The sequence below is a fragment of the Athene noctua genome, chromosome Z (genome assembly GCF_965140245.1).
Source record: "Athene noctua chromosome Z, bAthNoc1.hap1.1, whole genome shotgun sequence".
Classification (NCBI taxonomy): domain Eukaryota; kingdom Metazoa; phylum Chordata; class Aves; order Strigiformes; family Strigidae; genus Athene; species Athene noctua.
In genome coordinates this window covers 60,320,606-60,337,800 of record NC_134077.1, presented here as the reverse complement: position 1 = coordinate 60,337,800, position 17,195 = coordinate 60,320,606, and the positions used below count along the sequence as shown (strand labels likewise).

The following is a 17,195-nucleotide window of genomic DNA, read 5'->3' as shown; positions in this document are numbered from 1 at the left end:
AAGGCACCTTCTGTCTGCCACCCCCAGTGACACTGTGTGATGTCTTATTCTCAAAGCTGCACTACAGACTATGCCCAGACTGCATACAGAATCAGAAGAAACAACAACACTGAACTTTATAAACACGAAGCACAAAGAACAACATTTTGACATCTATAGTTTGTCTATGAAAGTCATTATGGAAAGCCCCAACTGTGCTAAATGCACAAAGCTGTTAAAATTGCTCTTTAAAGAAACTGATTTTAAATTCAAATGTATCAGGCTTCTTAAAATTTACGCTTTAGCTGAAGTTTATTTAACAGGTTTATTACTAAGCTCAACAGCAAGTGATCTAGGGCAGCATCTTATAAGTGTAAAACAATGTCTAACCACTAACACATTGCTGTTACCTCATGATTGTGTAGCAATGCTCAGTTTCTTTTCTTTTTGTTTTCTAATTTCCCTTTTCTCCTATGTAACTACAACTGGTTATTTATTCAACTATTATATTTAGCCCCATTTACCATAAATGCCGTTATAACACCTGTGATTTCCCTCATTACAAGCTCAATAGATAGGGTCAGGGTTGAAAGGGCAGCATATGGACTACGAAAGGGCTTGTTAACATAACCCATTATACTGGTGCACTGGTACAGCTCATTTCTATTCATTTGATGATTAGTTCAATCAATATTTACTCCTGTGCACATCTTTTGTCTTCAGCTACAAAGCATACATTCTTCAATTGCATAGCACAGACCTTGATTTATGTGAATTCACTGCATTGTTTGAGAGGAAGGAAAATTATTTCTTGGGTAGCTTAGGAATCTTTCACTCCTTTTGATTTTGTTTTCCTGTATCAGGTAACCAGTGTCCATACTATGGCAGATGCTAGTTCCTGGAAACGTTAAATAACACACAGTACTGTTGAAGGTATACTTCATCCGTGCATTTCTTAATAAGAACATGTCAATATCATATATAGGGGTACCCATGATAGAACCCTGAAGAGTTTTCACTAGTTAACACAAGAACATTTTGAACAGGAATTCTGACTTCTGTTTTACTCAGAAGATTTTTTTTTTCTCCTGGTATATCTTCCCCCAATATAGTTTTTAATCACAAAACACAACATATGTGATCTCTACCTGCAGTTATGACCATATCGTCAAACGGATAAATCATACCAAGTTATTGCTTGTCACTGTATTTGTGAAAGGCCAACAGTAGGTATTAGACATTTTCCATACCACAAAAGAGAAGTTGTTTCCAGCTAATGTATGTGATATTTTTATAGCTTCTAAATTAACCATCATATAATAGCTCTTCTATAGACTTCTATCCACGAGAAAAAAAATTTCTTGTTATTACACTACATCCCCCCACCCCACCCCAGAAAAAAAAAAAATTTCTGTGGTAAAAATTTCAATGGTATTGAAACAGACAGTTTTCTATCAATGAACTTTCATTATGTACTCTCCTCCCACTGCAACACTGTGGCATAATACAACCATTACAGACAAATGCAAGATACCCTTTGGAGCGCAAATATGGTGCAATTCAAAGTAAAGTATTGCAGAGGTACAAATAAGCTCTCATGGTTCAGGTTTGATTTTTGCTCATTCATTTGCATTTTTAAAATATGTAACACAGTAATAGTTTATTACTGATTCATGATTTTCTAAACATTTACTGAAATTTGTTAAAATCTGACCTGCAAAGGCCTAACACTGGAAATGTGTGTTCCATCACATATCAACGAGTGTCAATGAAATCAAATCACATTATTCAGGTAATTAGTAGCTCCTGCACCACACTGTAATGATGAATAGGTTTTGCTGTGGTGGGATAGGGTCCTAAGTCTGTCAAAATTGCTTCTCTCTTGCCACCTTTGTTTTAAATAGTCAGTGTGTTCATTGACATATTTTAGGATATTAATGTTACATATTTCAAATTTAGTTGTATTTATTTTTCCTGGAATAACTTATGAAGTAATTTCCTCTGCTTTAATAAGCTTATAAAGATTCCCTGCACTTATCTATTAAATTAAGGAGAACTTTCTGTTATCTAGACTATTTGTATGTTACTTAAATAGCTCTCAGCAAGATAGGATCTGTTTGACTCACGATTTCCTAATTGCTTACAAATAGCTTACAAATATTTCAGTGACGCTAAGAAAACAGAGTAACCATATAACATATATCATTGCTCAGTCCTGACACCAATAACAGAAAACTATACAGAAAAACTTGCTCATATACCTTGGCTTCAGGGTTCTGTAGAGCTTTTCTTTAAAACGTAAAAGATAAAGCTCTTTAACACAATTCCCAATTGAAAGGTTAAATATTACTTTTCCAGTAAAAGTGGTACTCTATATGACTGCATTAATGTCACTTTCACAGCTCAAATAATTGTGACGAAAAACTTAGGTTCTCTGTGTAGCACATGCCCAAAAATTAAATTACAAGAATAAACAACATTAAATTTTATAATTTGAGTGCATGTTGAGTCCTCTTTTTCTAAAAAGATATACTTAAGAACACCTTCTGTGTTCTTAACCCCCTCACAGGATGTTGGCAGGAGTGGGACAGGTGGAAGGAAGGGTGTGATGAATGCTCATTGTAAATGTCATTCTTTTATACTTATATTTGCCTCTATAAATATAGGTATAAGAGTCATCAACTTCCAAAACCTCCATTTCCAGTTCAGAGGGAAATATCTAGACGTACCATGACAATGAGAGCACCAAAAGCACAAGTACGCAGCCTCCTGTACCAGAATATTGTGCTGTTATAGTAAGTCAGCATGTCTACATATCCTGAAATAGATTTAAACCAAGATTTGAAGTACAGGGAATTACTATTTTGGATAGGACACGACCAATGACTGAAGTGTGCCCCAGAGCTAGCTGTGTTTCCATGAGATGGGATGACTGACAGCCCCTGTGACTGCCCAGTGCTTTGGGATGCAGCAGGCAGCAACACAGGCTGGATATTTTCAGCAGCTCTTTGGTCTCCATCTCCAGTGGAGCAAGTAAGCAACCACACCAACCCCTGCACATAGCAGGTATGCTGGGCTGAGTGCATCAACTGCAGCCTGGAAGGATCACAGCTCAGCTAGGAAAGTTTGGGGGAAGAGCTCACATGTACAAGAGCGAGCTTCTTCCTTCAAACCCAACAGCGAATATAACATAGATGAAAACAATTGTGCCTTCACAAGAAGGCTTACAGCTGTCTAAAATCATTAACTTACAGAAGCTCACAATCTGTTAATTGTAATATACATTTATTTCCTTTATTAGGAAAGCCACAAATGCAATGGACAGGTGCTCTATTATCATACAAAGTTCTTGTTGGGGTGTCAAGTGCTGCTCTCGTGTTGACGTACACCTGATGTAAAGCACCAGTTCGGTAACCTGAGTTCGGCATATGAGTTTTGCAGGATGAAAGTTGACTTGTTTTTTTTCCTCCTCCCTCCATCCAACTCCTTCCCCCCCCTCATATTCCCTATTCTGCAAACCGAAATACAACGCAAATCTACACCTGCATTCTAGGGGCAGAGCAGCACCTCTTCACGGATGGTAGCTGCCAGTACAGCTTAAGGGGCAGCCGAGGAGCAGGGGCACACCCCGCAAGCGGTGCCGCCAGGTGCGCCCAGAGGTCTGCCTCCCGCCCTGCACCTTGTTCAAAAGAAAGGGTCAGAGGAGAGGGACTTCGCGCTTGCCACGGTGGGCTCCTGCGCTCCGCGGCGGCTCGGGTGGACCAACTGCCCGGGAGAGGGGAGACGGGGCTCCTGCCCAAGGGGCACTGACGGAAACAAACCGATCCACCGGTAGACTCTGCTCGCACTGGAGGCGATGTGGAGCGGGCGGGGCTGGGGGCGGTGGGAGCAACAGCAAAGCTGCAAGAGGGGCCGCTTTGCAGAACTGAGTTTTCTCTCCCTTTCCTGCTGCTCTTATGAAAGACAAATACTGTTTAGCAAGTTCTTGCCAGATGCCCCAAAACAAACACCCTGTCTTCTAAGAATACAGGGGAAAGGGTTTTTTTTCGTTTCTGAGTAAATGCCGAAGTTACAATTCCCTTAAAAAAAATTACACACACGCGCGATCTGTTAGCGCTGTTAGCTACGGGAGCCGATACCCCACAAGAGGAAATCCTAGCTAAAAGTTGTTTCTAGCGTGTGCATCCCCATTCATTAAAGCAAACCGGAGACCCAAGAAATCTGCAGGCGATGTCGCTGTCAACCCCAAGTGTCTTCTGCTCACTAAAAGACCTTCTCCTCCGTCCCCATACTCCAGGAAAGACTACTTTTTTTTCCATCTTTATCACGCCGTGGAGTAAAGTCAGGCAACTGGGCGACAAAGAGGAGTGTAGAAGATGGGGAGCGGAGGAGGTGCGCAACCCCCGCGGTGCCGGGGGCTGGCGGGGGTTGTTCCCGTGCCGGTGCTCGCCTCGCCCGTGGAAGGGGTCCAGCGAAGTCTGGCCCTGGGACACGGGGAAACAACGCGTTCCCACGTGTCCGCACCCACTCAAGTGTCCGGCGTGCCAGTCACAGCGAACAGCCCCCCTCCAGCCCCAGCGGCACCCTCAGGACAAAGCTCTCCAGCAGCTCTCCGTGCCTGGGGGTGTCCCGTCGGTGGGGATGCTCTGCGCTCTCCTGTGGGACTCTCACCGGGCAGGGCTGCAAGCCCTCGGGGAGACTTCTGACTGCCCTCCAAGGTAGGGCTGCGCAAGGGGCGCTCCCTCGGGGGCCGCGGAAGGGAATTGCGGGAACGTGGAGGGGGGTCCCGGGCCGCGCAACCCTTCCCGCCCCATTAGCAATCCCCGGGGAAGGGGGCCGCCCAGGCGACATGACGGCTCGGGGAACGGGGCGAAGGCAACGAAAAAGTTCCGAGAACAACTTTTGGGGCGGGATGGGGGATCCCCTCCCCGTGCTGGCAGCGACACGGGACCAAGAGGCAAGCGGGTCCCGCGGTACGGGACAGCTGCCGAGGGCAAGCGCGCCCCGTAGGCAGTTACAGGTGGGGATCTCACGACACAGACACCGCCATCCATTTGCCCCTTCCCTCCTACCCTGCCCGCCGCGGCCCAGGGCGATGCTGGGCATTCTCGCACAGGTACGCCGGGGGCGTTACCCCACCCTCGGCCGCAGAGGGCTCTTCGGACTGGGCCCCGGCCCCCCGCGGGTGCGGGGAACACGCCGCGAACAGACACGCCGACGGGCGGGCGCGACCCGCCAACTTTCTCCCCCAGACCCTCTGCCCCGGCACGAGTCCTCCTCCCCGGTCCCTTCCCCAGCAGTCTTCCCAGAAAAGAGCCGCCCCTCGGCCCGCTTACCTCGCATGGTGTTGGCTCCCCGCTCCGCGCAGTCATGAAGCTGGGAGCCCGGGAAGCGCACCACAAAAATCCTGTCTCAGCACCCGCGGAGCCGACGGCCGCCGCCGCAGCTCTGCCCCGCCGGGAACACCATACCTCCGAGGCGGCTCCGCGGGCTGCCCGCCGCCGGGCGCTCTCCTCCCCGGCGGCCGCTCCGCGTCCGCCCGCCCGCCCGCCGCGGAGCCCCTGCGGGGTTCGCCTGGGCCGCGGAGCGGCGGCGGGTAGCTAGCGGCAAAGCGGGAGAGGAGGGGGAAGGAGAGGAGTTACGTTAGGAAAAACACGCGGAGGAAGAAGAGGGGGGGAGGTTGCGTGGATGGCAGAGCATGTGCGCCTTCACATGACACCGGCGCCCCTCAGCAGCTCCCCGGTGCGGATTTCCACTGCGCAGCCACAGGGACGCACTGAGCGGGAGTGAGACCCGAGCAGAACGCGGCTTATAGCGGGGGGCGGGCGGGGCCGCCGGCACGGCCCCGCCCGCTGTCAGCGCCGCCGCCAATCGCCGCCCGCCCGCCCGGCACCGCGGCCGCGGGCGGCACCGCGCCGCCGCCAACCCCGGCCCCGGCCGCGCAGGGGGCGCGCGGCTCCGCGGGGTTCCGCGGGGCTCCACGGGGCTCCGCGCCGCCCCGCCCCGCCCCGGCCCTTCCCGGCAACTTTTGCTCGTCTGGGGAGCGCCCGGCTGGCGGCGGGCCCGGTCCGGCCGCCGGGTCCGGGCGTGGCGGGGCGGAAACGAGCGGTGTCTGCGGAGCCCTGGAGCTGGCGGGGAGAGGGAAGGGGCGTAGGCAGCCCCCGCGTGCGCCTCACTGTTTTCTTTTGGGGGGCAGGGAGTGTCTCTGGGGAGGAAGATTAAAGCGCTCACCCCGCTGAGACTGTCACCGGGGAGCTGCATTTTCCGACAAGAATGGGAAAGTTTGGTGGTGAGTCATCGTCTCATTAAAAAGCGAATCCGGACGTCGAAATCGGTTTGTTTCCCCTGTATAAGACGAAGCAGGGGGTTCTGCAGAAGCAGGTTTGTTGCGCGGGCAGTAGTGTTTTTCCTGACTTGTAACTCCCCCTCTGAATTAACCGATGTTTTTTGCCCGTGGGGGGTAAAAAAAAAAAAAAAAAAGTGACTGCGGAATCTTCGCGATGTTCTTTTGTTTTTCTTTGCTTGTTTGTTTTTGCTTTGGTTTGCTTTTTTTTTTTTTTTTTTTTTTTTTTTTTCTGTACGGTAAATCATGGAACGCAATGATATTACATCTCAGTGAGTCCTCTTAGAAACAAGTCCCTGGTACTAGGGATCAGAGTTCCTAACTCCAAGCCTAAAACGAAAACCCTGATTTAACTGAAGTGTATCCATACAAAATTATTCTTATCGACCTCAAAAATCAAAATGGGATATATCTCGAAGGGATATAAGTAAGTTAAATATGGACCTGACAAAGTAGATTTATTCTTTACTACATGAATTATCAGATGAAGTTCCATTAGGTCTGTTATGCAAGAGATCATAGTATCTTGATCTCTTTTGCTCTGAAAAAGTTAAGTATCAATATAGGAAAGAGTCACAATTAAGTTTCCACTCTCAGTGGAAACTGGCAGAGCTTTACTCCTGGGAAAAAGCTGAGAGGTTTACAGGAAGCAGTTCTTGTGGTTAGCCTCTTTCAAAATACCTGTTTAAACAGAAACTGAGAAAAAGATGAAGAATCTGCTCTGCCAATACTGAAAATATTTAGATTTACCTGATCATGGTGAACTTTACATTCATTCACGGTTGTGAAGACAGAGTCAGTTAAAAAGTTCATGCTGAATTCCCAAGGTATTAGTTGGTTTTCATATTCTTGACCATTGCATTTATGCAATTTTTATACTGCATGCAAAGTTGTAAATACTCATTTAGGGCATTTTCTTAGGATCCTATTCACAAACTCTTAACAATTGCTTATTTTTTACTGCACTTATATCAACATATCTTACAATATAATTTACATGCTATCCATCTTTTCACTTCAGAAGATCAGGAATTTACAGTGGCATATTTTCTTTATAATTGAGATTTCAGCAGATGTGGTGGGCAGCAGACAACAGTCTTTGTGACTCTTCCCTGTGGATTTTCCCATCAGCCATCTCTTCAACCTGTTCATCATGCTCAGAAGTTTCTGAGGTAATTGCAATAAAATAACTCTTAGAAAGCATGGGGTCTTCATCTCATTTTTCTAATGGGTATAATTTACCGTGAAGAATTAATTAGCTCCTGGCTAGTGCTTGTGGCTTTAGAACAGCAACTGGAAGAAAGAGGAGAGATTCCATCTAGTTTGTGCTTGGTGTATTACGGCCAAGACACTTTTTTTTTTTTTTTTTTTTTTCCTAACCTGGGTGTCCACCTAACAGCAGGAGCAGAAGCTAGGTGAATTTGAGGAGAAGCAATGACTCTTTTTCTCATATTCTGAGTCTTGTTGTTCTTGGCTATGCCAATATGATTTTTAGATTTAATTGTTGTAAAGCTGCATCTTAGCACTAGTCAAAGCTTTCATAGGTAAATAACAAGCTGTCTGCTGCTAAGCAGTGCCTTCAGAATACCTTACACTCTTGCACTAAGTACTGGCAAACATTTATTTGGAATTTATATGGTGCTTTTGACAAGGAGAAGAAACTGAAATGACACTATTCTTTCTTAATTTGATTTTGATTTTGTTTACAAAGGGTTTTTTAGTCTAAAAAACACAGGTAATTTGGGCCCTGGATTTCATTTATTTTTCTCTCTATTGTACGGAGTGGCAATTTTTATTGATCTATTTTTAAAAGTTCATGTAGACTTTTAATTATTCATCCATCTTGGTCCAATATAGTCAATGTATAATGATGTCTGAGCTAACTTCTTCACTAGCTGGAACAAATTGTTAAATTTGCATCCTAAGTATTGTTCTAATACTTAGGAAGCAATATTGTCTGCTAAGCAGTAGTAATGGTGACAATAAAATGATACATATAGTAAACATATGTGGACTCCAGTGAGCACCAGGCAAATCATAAATACCTTATTCCAAAATGTATGGCTGCTTGAAACTGTTATATGTTGAAGCAGGTGTAGAACACCTGGGAAAGCCACCTGATCTGAGGTCATACAGGAATTCATATTTAAAAACTGAACACATCTTTAGTAGTTAAATAAACTGAGTGATACAATTCAGTACTCTACAGTACAATCCACTACTCTTGCAAGATGGCAATTAGTCTAGGTTTCAAAGAGCCTTTAATAGGATTTTTCATTTGAGTGCTTCAGAGAAAAAGTTGAGAAAAATCCAGGCAAAAGAGTTAAAATACAATCAATAAGGTGTTTTACTTCAAAATGTAAACAAATACAGAAAAAAAAATCATTGTTAATATATTTTCACTACAAGCAACAATGCAAAAATGCCTTTCAGAGTACTCGCATTAGCATGTTTCCCAAGGCTCTTTGGATGACAAATATTCTAAGACAATATTTAAGGTCACATAGTTTTATCATTTTAATAATTTGTAGTATATTCATTAGAGCTGTAGCAAGTTATGCCTAATTTAGTTGCTTCATTAAAAATTACTGAATAGAAAAAACAGTCAAAACAATTCGTGTCTGTAGGCCTCATTTCATTCCTCTGGATATCAATGGCTAATTTGTGTTGGCCTGAAAGGAAGCCAGATGCATCCTATAGCCAAATTTATTCCTTAGATTCAATAGGAGCAAGATTGGTCACAGTTTTCTTCATCTTCCCTGTCTCTTTGCCAGACATTCCTAACTTTATGTAAGTTATGAGAAAGACTTTCTACTTTTTCATTTTATGACTTCTGCACAGAATTATTGACAGACTCGGGAATCTGAACTTCTCCCATACATTCTTCACTTTAGATTCACTTTCTAAATTCTTTCACATTTCTTTATGCCTGCAATCTGAAAGCATGCACATACACTGTACTGTGTTTATATCCCATAAAGCCTTGTAACTATCATGAAATTTCAAACTGTTTCCACTGGATATTATTTAATTCAAGTACTGTGTATTTTTTTTAAAACTAGTAAAATTGTTTTAAAAGCAGCCCTAGAAAATCCTGACATAATCAGAAACAATATTCAGTAATTGAAAATCTTTAATTATGCCAATTTAGTTTTAGAAGCTAAGAGTGTAATGCATTATGCATGACAAGATAACCACAAACTCAAAAAAATCAAAATGAAAACCCATACCTGATTATTTTCTCTATCTTGTGAGATGAAAAGCAATCTCTGGCCACAAAGAAGGAATCTCATCTCCTGTAAATACTTTATGTCATTTTAAAACGTTTTCTGTAATACTGCAAATTTATTATAAAATTTACATTGTTGATATATATATATATATATATATTATTTTTTTTTTTTACAAACACTTTGGTTTTTTAAGCAAAAATGTTATTGAAGCCTCATTTCATTCCATATATTATTCCCTGCCCTGATGGCAGAAGTTGTATAGTGACAGCCCTGCTTTAGTTACAGTGTCAATCACTGGATCAGTGTAAAAATGTCTCACTTAAATACATCTTCGAACAAGAATGGATACTAGGTGAGAATCCTCATACCAGCACCACCCCCTCACCCACCTCTCCCAACCTTTACCTAAAATGGTCAGCAACTGAAAAGACTGGCTGTAAGGATATAATTGCTGGTCTGAGTTGCATTAACCCTAGAACACCACAAACCTAAAAATGATAGTTTAGGTCGTAAAACTCAGACAGAGAAGAAACTAAGTAGTACCCATACCCAAATAACCTGATATTTAGTCTGGAGAAACTGCAGCATATTGAAATGTTGATGAAGTGAGGATGCAGCAGTGAAAGACTGTCCTCCTGAAGAAAAAGCTGCTGAGAGGCAATGACCTTCTGACATTTGCATCCACATTCTCCTTCCTTGGCAGGGCCAGGCACTCCTAAACTGTTTTGAGGCAACCCAAGAGCAAGAATGGGCTTTAGCGAAGGGGACAGAAAGATGAGAGTTGACAGGAATATAGGGGCAAAATAAAATGCTCTAGGAAAGAAGTAGAAGGCAGAAGACGTACCTACCGATCACTGCTTCACTTCCTCCTACTAACACCCTCTGAGGCACCAGGCACTATAGGTTGGGAACAAGGTGATTCTCTGAATGTGTGTTGCTCTCATGCAGTTGTTTAAAAAGTGAGGTTATAACCAGAGGTCTTCCACTGTAAATGGATGCCAACCTTCCAGCTAAACAATGTTTTTGTCTCATGGAGGCAGTCTAATTTTTAAAATTTGTAATGTTGTTTCACTGGAATAAAGCAAAACTCAGAAAACAAATATTATATTTATCAGGAAATTAATTTTCTGGTGAAATTCCAGTTTTCCTTTTCATATTTGTGCATTACACTTTTACATTTTTACATCAAAGGACAAAAAATTTATTTTAAAATACTAATTTTTTTTCTTTGTATGCAAAAAAGATAACTATTATTTCTGAGCTAGTGTTTATTTAGAAAATTATAGCTTTTGATTCAGTCCATTTTGATGAACTAGCTATTTACATAATTTTTTAAAATCAATCCTTTGCTATGGGATGGATTAAAAAAGCACATACGTATCAGTAATCCTCTTCTGAAAAAGGTAAAATTAAGGGAAGCGTTGACAATGTTTTCATTTCAACACAGGTTATGACTGAAAAATGAAATCTGGAATACAAAGAATGACAGCAATAAAAAACAGAAAAATTTTGAAAAATTTAGAGGGTCTAACATCCTGGACTTCACAAGAAGGATGAAACACACTGACAGGGGGTAATCTGTAACCTTTGCTTAAACATTCAGTAATTTATTATTGCTGCAATACAAATGACAGGCTTAAAAGAAAAAGTTTGTTCGGACTTACCATTTTGAAGTGGCTGTATTATGTGGTTTTGAACTGAAAAAAATACATATTTCTTTCAAATTTTCACTGAACTGAGAAATGTTTAGGTGTCAATATTTTGCCTTTCTTGTGGCTTTTGAGGTATTCATATCTGGGGTTCCATTTTAGATTAATCTCCCATGCACATTGAGTCTACGTCAATGCTCCTCAGCTTTAGCTATAGCTCATAGCAACAGCGGCAGTTAAGGATGCTTAAGGGCTTCTATTCTAAAGTGTCTTTTTAGTTTCTTCCAACTTTTATACATTTGTTCTCTCTTTCTTTCTTTCAGGACCAAAGGAATTTATAGAATGACCTGATGCCGAAACAGTCTTTTCCTTCATGGAATATGCATCTACTACATGACAATATTCCAGGGCTATATACAAAATCAGTCTTTTTTTTTTTTTTTCGTGTGTTTGTAAAGTATTACTAAAAAAATCACTAAAAAGCCACCTTGTGAGCAAGTGCAACCTATTCACATTGCATATACTGCAAATACTGAGAGGTGTATGCAGTTGGTTACCTCTTATTTTGATGGTGAAAACTAAAATTGGTTTCAGCATAATTGGCATTAAAATTGATGTCCCAAAATACACTTATTTTCAGGTAGTTCGAAAAAATATGCTTAAACACTGTCCAAACAGTAAGGCCAGGGATATTCAAAGTGCCCATTGTTGGCCTAGTTTTTGAAGCAGATGAGAATAGAATCAGGCTTTTGAACATAAATATACTAGAAAGGAGATTTTTTTAATGTTAGATATTTAAAGAGAATAAAAGAGCCTACAGATTGCTTTCCCCTATTTTTGGCATGATCCATTTACAGGCCAATGCAAAGCAAACAAGACAGTTACGTCAGATAACAAAAACAGGCTCCAAAAGTAGCAGTGACTATCCGTGCTCCCCTTTCATTAAAAAAAGCTCTTTCTCATATAAAGCTATTAGCATCACTTTAATTCATGCAGTTAATTTTTCTTTCCAGTTCAGAGGCCAATCCCAAGAGGAGAAAAATGTCCTCAGCTCAACCCCTTATATGTGGCAGGCATTTAGCAGGTCTTGATCTCAAAGTGCTGATGTAAATGCTTAAGATTAATATGTGGTTATGTGGTTTTCTGAATTAGAATCTCTGTCAGGTTGCTTATTTAGCTACAGTTTGGATATTAAGAAAATCTTCCCATGTTGACTGACCTAATATGGGAAGTGGCATTGTTTTGAATATTCCTTTTGTTTTATACATTGTGGGTAAGTTACATAGGATATATAAATATTTGTATGAGAGACAGAAATTAGATAATAAACATTTCCTGCTTTAGTTCCAAATTTTTTTCTTTATATTCATTGTGATAACATATGACTGTGACTGAGTAACTTCTACATACAGTGATATAAAAATGCTGAAAAACTCATATTTGTGAGTAGATATGCAAAGGAAAGTTGTCATAAGGTATACTTGAAACTAACAAATGCTGGTATAAAAGCATGTATGCCACCCCATGCTAATGTTGCTGTGTGTCACTCTAGCATAAAAGCAGGCAATGCTCAAGTGTTTCAAGTACTAAATATCTTGGTACCTCCAGTATAGCTGGCTTATAGGTGGATAAATGCACAGCTTGAACACAAATAAGCAAGGTGAAGGAGCTAATATTAAATCTCAGATTTCCAGGATGACCAGTTGCACCTGACAAACTGCAAATATTCTCTGCTGGTATCTTCAGCTTAAATCCTAAGAATAGGAAAATTTAAAGCCCGGTAGGACACAGTGTAGCATAAAGATGCCAGAGCTAGCTTTAAATGAATTATTTTGGGTACTGGCAACAGTGAAGCTGTGATAGCAGAGAGCTAACTCTGCGTAAGAAGTTTGTTTTGCTGCATGGGCAAGTTTAACAGCCTGTCCTGCACTCCATTCTATTATTGTGAGATGGCTGCAACACAGTATTTTGCATAGCACCTCTCATGCAAAATGTATCCAACAGAGTTGGAGACACGTGGCAAAAAGCGGTTAGGTAGGCTAGAGCTACACTGCACTATAATATGCACAAATTATGCTAACAATATTTGCCTATTTATGATACCGATTTGCCCTTACTCAGAACTTTCCCAGGTGAAATGTACCCAGTCTTGAGATGCATCCTTTCTTTCTGCAGAGAGAAAACATTCACATGAAATGAAAGAAATGAGTTATTTCTAAAGGAAGGCTACTTTACTATTTATAACGGGAAATGTAAGAAAATGAAAAATAAGTCTCCTAACACCTACAATTATTGCAAGACTCAAATGAAATTAACAAATTCAGGACTGCTGCTGCTACAAAAGAAAACAAAACAAAACAAAACAAAACAAAACAAAACCAGCAAAAATGCTGCAAGTGTCTCTCTTTTTGCTTTTAATGCCAGCCACGAAGAACAAGATGCCAGTTCTCCAGGCCCATGGTGGGTTGCCAGTGCATTGCAGGGAGATAGCTTATGTGTCAAAACACATTAACTTTTTTGGCAAGTGAGCAAGGAATGACTGTCCAAAGAGGTATTAAGTCCAGTGACAGGAGTATGAATAGTAATTTCAACCCACAGACAAAACGTAGAAACAGAAACATTTGGAAAATGTTCATGAAAGAACAGCAGGGGGACAGACTAACAGGACTGAATTTTCAGTACAGTATAACTAAGAAATGAAAGATAAGCTTAAAACCCTGCATTCGCAAATTAGTGTTTATAACCCAAGATTACAGATCTTTATGGAAACAGAAAAGTACAAAGATAACTGTCTTGTTACCACAATAAAATACAATTATTATAGTGTTCATACGTCTGTTACCTTTCCAAAACTTTGATGATTTGTAAACAGTCTCATTTTAGCCACACAAAATTAGAGTGGGACAGAGAATCATATTACTCTATATGATGCATAATACTGAAGTTTTAGTGTTAAAATTACTTGTTTACAAGAAAAACAACATAGAGAGTAAAGTGGGAGGATAAGTATTGATAGACACAAAACACAAGAGAAAAAATAGATAAAATTCCGAAAGACCCTTACAAGCAATAAAGAATCCCTTGAAGCCTTACTTGGTACTGTATTACATCATGTTTTGTATAACATGTTTGCTCATAACTCTGCCCAGAACATTGCAACTACTGCCATTCAGAGGGACCCTTGACACGCTTGAGAGGTGAGCCCATGAAAACCTCATGAAGTTGAACAAGGCCAAGTGCAAGGTCTTGCACATGGGTCAAGGCAATCCCAAGCACAAATACAGGCTGGGTGAAGAGAGGATGGAGAGCAGCCCTGCGGAGAAGGACTTGGGAGTATTAGTGGATGGAAAATTGACTGTGAGCCAACAGGGTGCTCTTGCAGCCCAGAAAGCCAACTGTATCCTGGGCTACATCAAGAGAAGTGTGGCCAGCAGGTTGAGGGAGGGGGCTCTCCCCTCTACTCTGCTCTCATTGGACCCCACCTACAGTATTGCGTCCAGCTCTGGGGCCCCCATCACATGAGAAGTACACAGACCTGCTTGACTGGGTCCAGAGGAGGCCACAGAGATGATCGGGGAGGGGCTGGAGCATCTCCCTTATGAGACACGCTGAGAGTGTTGGGGTTGTTTACCCTGCAGAAGAGAAGGCTTCAGGGAGACCTTATAGCAGCCTTCCAGTAGTTATAGTGGGTGTACAGGAAAGATGGGGAGGGACTCTTTGTCAGGGAGTGTAGTAATAGGATGAGGACTAATGGTTTTAAAATGAAAGAGGGTAGATTTAGATAAGATTTGAGGAAGAAACTCCTCACTATGAGGGTAGTGATGCACTGGCACAGGTTGCCCAGAGAAGCTGTGGCTGCCCCCTCCCTGGCAGTGTTCAAGGCCAGGCTGGACGGGGCTTTGGGCAACCTGGGCTAGTGGAAGGTGTCCCTGCCCATGGCAGGGGGTTGGAGATGGATGATCTTTAAGGTCCCTTCCAACCCAAACCATTCTATGATTCTGTGATTCTATGATTTTATGATACTCTGATGAGATGAGATGAGATGAGATGAGATGAGATGAGATGAGATGAGATGAGATGAGAGACAGAGAATACTGAGGGGGTGGAAAGCTTCTTAATTGTTCTGGGAAGTCTTTTTCATTTTAGAACTTGCATAGGTTACACAGATACCTTCTACCCTGTGAAGTGACAGTACTCTGACCAGACTCAAAGTGCTGGGAATCCACAGAAGTAATGATTTTTTTTGAAGGCTGATTGTAACTTTTGGAAAAGATCTTAAAACTAATTTTTTAGCTCCTGAAGAATCACAGAACTGTCTAGGTTGGAAAAGACCTTGAAGATCACCTAGTCCAACCATTACCTAACACTGACAGTTCCCAACTACACCATATCCCTCAGCGCTATGTCGACCTGACTCTTGAACACCTCCAGGGATGGGGACTCCACCACCTCCATGGAAGTCTGTGACCTGTTCAGATTTTAGTTTCTTTCCACAGAAGGAGTACAGTATTTACCATTGTTGGAGAGTAAATATTGCCTATGATATGATACAGTATCATATTTTCTGTTTTCCTGAAGGTTTGCTAGAAGGTGCAAGTGCTATGCCTCTTGACTTTGTATGTGTCAAAATAATTTTAAAACCTTTGTCTTTAGGAGAAAAAAGAAGTATTATGTTAGAAAACTTTGGTAGGATATCATTAAGAGAGATTAGATAATTATTGTACATTATAGATATTTTTGGACTGCCATACTCAGTGTTTCTTTTTAATTGTGATGATAAAATATAATAAGAGCAAATTATCAAGAAATAAAAGAAAATAAAGTCAAGCACTACCAAACTTCTTCAAAATTACAGAAAAAAAATCATTTTTAAGGTGTCAAAGGGATAATGAAAACATTATTCAAATGACAATTATGTCAGTTTGTTCCTTGCAAGCTGTAGAAGCCATAATACATTTACTTTTTTACCCATTAAAAAAAAAAAGAAAAGATCAAAATTAAAAAGGTTTTCCCCTGCTTCCTTTGTCTTATGAAGTATGCCATTGAAACAGACATGTCATTTAAAGAAGACACTTTTTCCTTTGTCAGTAATTGAATCAACATTAAACAAACAAACAAGCAAACCACTACATTGTGCACATTCCCCCTGGCCAGCCACATTACATGTGACACATTTGGAACAGATTCTATGCTGAATCAAACCTTTAATTCCCAAATATACCTGTGCAGGAGACAGCCAAAGGCCTGGTTTCAGTTTCAATCTTATACTATTCCGTTTCAGAGCAAGATCTGAAGTCAACATTGATAAACATTGTTTTGACCATGGACACTGCACTCTTGCTCCACTAAATTTCTTTTCATTGTGCTAGATCTTTCTGCAGTATTTTACAGCTATTGATCATATATTTGATTGTCTGCAAAACAGCACATCTGTGAGTTGGTGTCTAACATAAATTGACACTGCACAAGGTTCATTTTGTTTCCCTTCAGCTCTACACAGAATTTCTGTAAACCAGCAGAGGAGGACATAAATGCTGGCAGCAGATACGCAATGCTTCACTCTACTTCTTGTACATTTCATTATGGCTACCAGCCTGGCTAGGAAGGAATGAGCTGGTCAAAACCAGACAAAGATGAGTCCTAACTAGAGATTGCAAAAGAAAATTATTACTTATGGGTAGTCCTGCCACTGCGTTCTTCAAGTGAACATTGGTTTATGTGTAGATTATGAGTACTCCTAGGTTCTTGCTGATGCTAAACTTGATCCAAGGATGATCAGTTAAAAAAACTTTCAAACATGTCCTTTTGTCTAAGAAACTCAATTCAGTTTTGCCAGAAGAATGACTTCCCATGGCTGGACTACAGCCCTGAAACAGAGTTAGATGTGAAGTTGCTGATGATTAGGGAACACCAACTAGCTCAGAAACCTGTGACATTTCCTTAACTGCATGAGCTACCACAAACATAGGAGACCTTCCACTGGTATAGAAT

General features: G+C 41.6%; 1 long non-coding RNA gene across 2 annotated transcripts; it reads left to right on the top strand.

The window, feature by feature from the left end:
- The first annotated feature begins 5,891 nt into the window (after window positions 1–5,891).
- On the top strand, window positions 5,892–16,137 carry LOC141973871 (uncharacterized). 2 transcript variants are annotated; one of them, XR_012635608.1, is made up of 4 exons: window positions 5,892–6,268; window positions 7,386–7,494; window positions 11,003–11,128; window positions 11,528–16,137. It is a non-coding gene; the product is annotated as an uncharacterized LOC141973871 (long non-coding RNA). The 2 variants fall into 2 exon arrangements; XR_012635609.1 differs by lacking the exon at window positions 11,003–11,128 and having other exon boundaries at window positions 5,895–6,268.
- The last annotated feature ends 1,058 nt before the right edge of the window (window positions 16,138–17,195 follow it).